The following is a 6,291-nucleotide window of genomic DNA, read 5'->3' as shown; positions in this document are numbered from 1 at the left end:
CTGGAGTAAACTTGGAACCAAAACTGTAAAGTAAATAACTTAAACTTGGGGATTGCTTTTTTTTTTTTTAAGACTTTATTTATTTATTTGAGAGATTGTGTGTGTGTGAGAGAGCATGCACACACACACACACACTTACACACAGAAGGAGAAGGAAAGAAAGAAGCAGACTCCTTGCTGAGCAGGGAGCTGGATGCAGGGCTGGATCCCAGGACCCTGGGATCATGGCCTGAGCAGAAAGCAGAGGCTTAACTGATTGAGCCACCCAGGCACCCCTAAACTTGGGAATCTTAATGGAGACTATTGTACATTGTTTTTTCATTCTACTGTGATTTCTAACTCTGCAATCTTTGTACCTACTAGTGCAACCGCAGCACCCTCCATTTCTCATATATACCTTTTTGTGGAAACTGGATTTGTGCTGGCATTCCTTCTTTCCTTTTCTTTCTCTCCTCCTTCCTTCTGAAAAATATCAATGAAGTGTTGACTACACACTAGGTTCTAGGCTAAGAGAACATTGTGTATAAAATAGTCAAAGCTCTTAATCACATACAAATTGTGTGGCTTACTGTCTAGCAGATAAAAAAAAGACAATAAACAAATAAATGAGTATACACACATCTCTTGTATTCTATGATGCATCTCCTTAGCTTGCCTCTGATATTAGTGTCAGTTAATGCAGGTTGTGGTAGTCAGACCTGATGAGACCCAACTTACCTTGTGCTGATACTCCCAATTCTTACACTTAGCATCTTGCCACATTTTTTCCTCAGTGCCTTTTCCAATTGCACTATAATTATATTGGCCTCTGAGCACACGCTGTTAAAAAGATTGGGGTGGTGGTTGAAGCCCCTGGAGGCAATCTCCTGCAGGTGGAAAAAAGCAGCTGATAGATAAATGCTCTGGTCTTTCTCTCTATCAGGAAGTCAATTCTAGCCTACATTTTGAATAATTACGAAAGGCTCCTAGTAGAATTGAGCATCTATAGTTTGCTAATATAAAATATATAATGTATCTTGATACAGAATTTTCTTTATCCTGTGAATTGCTCCCTTTATTCTATTATATCTCCTTTCTGGGCACCATCCTCTCCCTAAAAATCACACTCAAGTCCTTATCTCATGTTCTGCTTTTAGAGAATCAAAAATTTAAAAGAAAACCTTCAAATTCATTAAATAAATATATGATTATAAATTACATTAGTTTTGACTACTAACAAAGAAAAAGGTTGTACAACAGAGAAATGTTTGTGGATTTTTCCAGGGGTCGGGAGATTCATGAGGAGTTAATTCTGTGTGCCTGAAATTTACCTGAGCAGCTTTTCTGAATTATGTGAAGGGCACTGGCACCTGCTTAAATTACGAAATGCACTGATTAAAATGGGCCCTGTACTGAATCTTGGGATGGTTTGTTTAAGCTTGGCAGCAGTGATTATTAATAGCCATTAGATTGATAATTTTATACTTTCTGAAAATCCTGGAGGGCTCTGATATGGCACTTTTTACATAGCAAGAACTATGCCTACATTGCTAGAAAGGTATAAGAAACTCCAGCTAAGATTCTATTTCGAGCTTCCTGGTTCTAGTGTTGTTATAAGACTACCTTCTAGCAGATGAATGGATAAAAAAAAGATGTGGTCCATATATACAATGGAATATTACTCAGCCATCAGAAAGGATGAATACCCGATATTTGCATCAACATGAATGAAACTGGAGGAGATTATGCTAAGTGAAATAAGTCAAATGGAGAAAGACAATTATCATGTGGTTTCACTTATTTGTGGAACATAAGGAGGACATATGGAGGACATTAAGAGAAGGAAATGAAAGGGAGGGGAATCAAAGAGGGGATGAACCATGAGAAATTATGGACTCCAGAAATCAAAATGAGGCTTTTAGAGGTGAGAGGGGAGAGACGATGGGTGAACCCAGTGATGGGTCTTAAAGAGGGCATGTATTACATGGGGCACTGGGTGTTATACGCAAACAATGAATCATGGAACATTACATCAACAACTAATGATGTACTGTATGGTGACTAACAACAACAACAAAAAAAGACTACTTTGTGGTTTCTGATCAGAGCATAGAGAGAAAGCATAACAATTATGGTTCTCAGAAAGCAAGAAAAATGAAAACTTGCATCCATGATATAATCATTGGTCAAAACGTATATCATTTATGCTATCTCTATCTTGTATCTTTTTCCCAAAATAAACCATAGTTTAGTGAGCATTGACATTTTGGGTCCTACCCATCTTAAAACCTTAACTCCCAATGTTATGTAGACAGAATCATATTTATTAGTGAGGAAGCTACATTATTTTTGTCATTATTGCCATTAAAACAAATTATTCAAAGTAATGTTGGTTTAACATTGAAGAAGGTAGAGTGTAATTTTCCATATTGACTATCGATAAATTTAAGATGAAAATTTCTCAAACTATAGACATAATGCATTCCCAAACAAAGATCAAACAGGATTTTTCCCCCCCCTGGAATTAACAAGGTAGTTTTAAAAGTCAAATAGAAATGCAAAGAACTGGATTAACCAAAGTTTCAAAAAAAACAAGAATAAACACAACCTACTCTCAATACTAATTGAAAAGCTGGAATTATCAAGAAAGTATGGAATTGGAGTCAAGGTGAATGAAAAAATTTATAGAATTAAATAGAGAGTACAGGATTAGACTTCCATGTACACTGACAACTGATTTTACAAATATGCAAAGTATATTCAGGAGAGACTGAATAGTCTTTTTGACAGATGTTACTGAGATTATGATATCCTTATATTTAAAAAAAAAAACTTTGATAAATTTTATCAAAAATTTTATCAAAAATTATGAAAAAATTAATTCAGATTGGATCATACATGAAAATTAAAATCCTAAAACTATGAAATTTCCTGAAGAAGTCTTAAGAGAAAATCTTTGTGACACTAGGTTAGGTGAATATTTCTTAGATATAACAACAAAAGCATATTCCATAGAAAAGAATTTGATAAACTGGACTTTGTGAAAAGTAAAAACTTCTGCTTTTCAAAAGTCATGTTAGGAGAGTAGAAATACATAAACACATATTACAGACTCAGAGAATATTTTTGCAAATCCTGTATCTGATGAAAGACTTGTAGATAGATTCCACAGGGAGGTCTCAAAAGTCAATAATAAGAAAGCAAAACAAAACAAAAAACTAAAAACACTTAAATAGCCTCTTCAAAGAAGGTATAGATTTCCAATAAATATATGAAAAAGTGTTCAAAACCATTGATCAGAAAGGAAACATAAAGCAAAACCACAGTGTCACTAGATCCCTATTATAATGGCTTAATTAAAAAAAAAAGAACTAAAGTGTTGGCAAGGATATAGAGGAACTGAAAGGCTAATAGACTGTTAGTCAAAATGTAAAATGGCTTTTCTGCACTTGCACCGGTGGTGGTGGCAATATTCTATATGCAGAACATTGCCTGTGAGTTCATGGACCAATACCTGCCTGAAAATGCACTGCCAACAATCGTATCATGGTCACCAAGGACTACAGGTCCATCCAGATAGATGTGGCTGAGGTTGACAAGGTGACAAGCAATTTTAATAGCCAGGTTAAAACAAACACTATCTTTGAGACCATTTGATGGATGGGGGAGTCCAATGACTCCATCATCTGACTAGCAAAGGCCATGGGTAGAATTTCAAAGAATTTCTGACTGGAGAGGATCATGGATGTGGAATATTTGTCAAGAATAATTAGCACCCACTTCCTCCAAAAAAGGAAGAAAGTAGCAATGATAAGGATACTCACAGGGCTTGAGAAAAGAATAGAAGACATCAGTTAGGTCCTTCCCACAGAGATAAAAGAGAGATTAGAGATTAAGAATGCAGTAAATGAGATTAGAAACACTCCTGATGTAATGAACAGGAGGCCGAAAGAAGCAGAGGGATGATTTAATAACCTAGAAGACAATGTAATGGAAAGTAATAAAGCTAAATAAAAGAGAGAAAGTATTATGCAAAATGAGAACAGACTTAGGGAACTCAGTGACTCCGTAAAATATACTAACTTTCATATATAAGAGAGGAAAAAGGGGGGCAGAAAGTTTATTTGAAGAAATAATAGCTGAAAACATCCCTAATCTGGGGAAGGAAAGAGATGTCCAGATCCAGAAGACACATAGAACTCCAATCAAAATCAAGAAAAGTGGCCCACGCCAAGAAAATTGTAATTAAATTTGCAAAATATAGTGATAAAGAAAAAAATCCTAAAAGCAGCAAGACAAAAGATGTCCTTAACTTACAGTGGAAAACCCATGAGGCCAGCAAGAGATTGTCAAAAGAAATTTGGCAAGACAGAAAGTCATGACATGATATATTCAATGTGCTGAGTGAGAAAAGTCTTCAGCCAAGAATACTCTATCCAGCAAAGCTATCACTTAGAAGAAGATGTAAAGAGTTTCCCAGACAAACAAAACCTATGGAGTTCATGATCACTAAACCAGTTCTGTAAGAAATATTAAAGGGGACTCTTTGAGGGGAAAGGAGTTACACAAAGTGGCAGTATGAAGCAGGAAACACAAAAGTAATAAAAATGAATATTTCTGTAAGAAATAAGTGAAAGAACTCACAAAAAAAAGGTTATAAAATTTAAAAACATATACCTACAATGTGGGGAGAAGAGGAGAAAAGAATGTGTCCAAAACTAATGATCATCAGTTTAATATAAACTGCTGTCTGCAGAAGAGGTTATATTATAAACCTAATGGCAACTGAATATGAAAAACCAGTAATGTGCAAGGAATAAAGAGAAAGAAATCCAAATATATCGCTAAAGATAATCAGCAAAACATAAAAGAAAGACAAGAAAAGATCAGAGAAAATATCCAGAAAACCAGCAATAAAATGACAATAATTACATATCTATTAATAACTTCTGTGAATGTGAATGGAGTAAACACTCCAATCAAAAGGAATAGGGTGACAGAATGGGTAAAAAAAACAAGACTCATCTATATGGGCCCTACAAAAGACTCACTTTAGACCTAAAGAGAACTTTAGATTGAAAATGAAGGGATAAAGAAACATTTATCATGCAAATGAGGTAAAATATATAAGTATTGCTACTTATACAGGACAAAGTAGACTTCAAAACAAAGACTATAATAAGAGACAAAAACTCTATATAATAATAAAGAGGACAATTCAACAAAAAGATATAACAGTTGTAAATATTTATGCACCCAATATGGGAGTACCGAGGCATATAAACCAATAATAAATGTAAAGGAACCCATTATAATAATACAATAATACTAAAGGAATTTAACATCCCACTTACATCAATGGACAGATCATCTAAACAGAAATCAACAGGAAACAATAGTTCTGAATGACCACTGGAACCAGATGGGCTTAACAGATAATATTCAGAACATTCCATCCTAAAACTGCAGAATACACATTCTTTTGAAGTACACATGGAACAATCTCCATAATAGATCACATCTTAGGCCACAAAACAGACCTCAACAAATATAAGACTGAAGGTGCATACCATGCACCTGTTTTGACCACAACATTATGAATCTAAAAGTCAGCCACAAGAAAAAAATTTGTGGGAAGACCACAAATACATGGAGGTTAAATAACATGCTACAAAAGAATGAATGCGTAAACCAGGAAATGAAAGAAGAAATGAAATGTGCATGGAAACAAATGAAAGTGAAAACACAACAGACCAGAACTTCTGGGATGCAGCAAAAGCAATCATCCTAAGATGGAAGTATATGGCAATACAGGCCGATTTCAAGAAGCAAGAAAAATCTCAAACAAACAACATAACATTCCGTGTGAAAGAACTAGGAAAAAAAAAAAAAAGGCCTTAATACAATAGAAGGAAGGAAATAAAAAAGATTAGAGTAGAAATAAATGATATACAAACTTAAAAAAAAAAGTCAATGAAACCAGGAGCTGGTCTTTGAAAAAATGGAAAGTAAAATTATGAACAGCTAGCAAGACTAATCAAAAAGAGAGAAGGACGGAGAGAGAAAGGATTCAAATAAACAAAATCACAAATGTGAGAGGAGAAATAACAACCAAACCAGAATATTATGAAAAATTATATGACAACAAATTGGATAACCTAGAAGAAATGGATAAATTCCTAGAAATATATAACTTACCAAAACTGAAGCAGGAAGAAATGGAGAATTTGAACAGATTGCTAGGAAGGAAGTTGAATCAGTAATGAAAAAAAAAAAAAAAAAAAAAAAAAAACCTCTCAACAAACAAGTCCA

The 6,291-nt window shown here is 34.4% G+C and overlaps 1 pseudogene; it reads left to right on the top strand.

Moving 5' to 3' along the window:
* Window positions 1–3,457: 3,457 nt before the first annotated feature.
* Window positions 3,458–3,708, top strand: LOC116876855 (annotated as a pseudogene).
* The last annotated feature ends 2,583 nt before the right edge of the window (window positions 3,709–6,291 follow it).

The sequence above is a fragment of the Lontra canadensis genome, unplaced genomic scaffold, assembly GCF_010015895.1.
Source record: "Lontra canadensis isolate GAN:19392208 unplaced genomic scaffold, GSC_riverotter_1.0 scaffold48, whole genome shotgun sequence".
NCBI classification, from domain to species: domain Eukaryota; kingdom Metazoa; phylum Chordata; class Mammalia; order Carnivora; family Mustelidae; genus Lontra; species Lontra canadensis.
The sequence above is the reverse complement of the archived record's forward strand: the minus strand, read 5'-3'. Positions and strand labels throughout refer to the sequence as shown.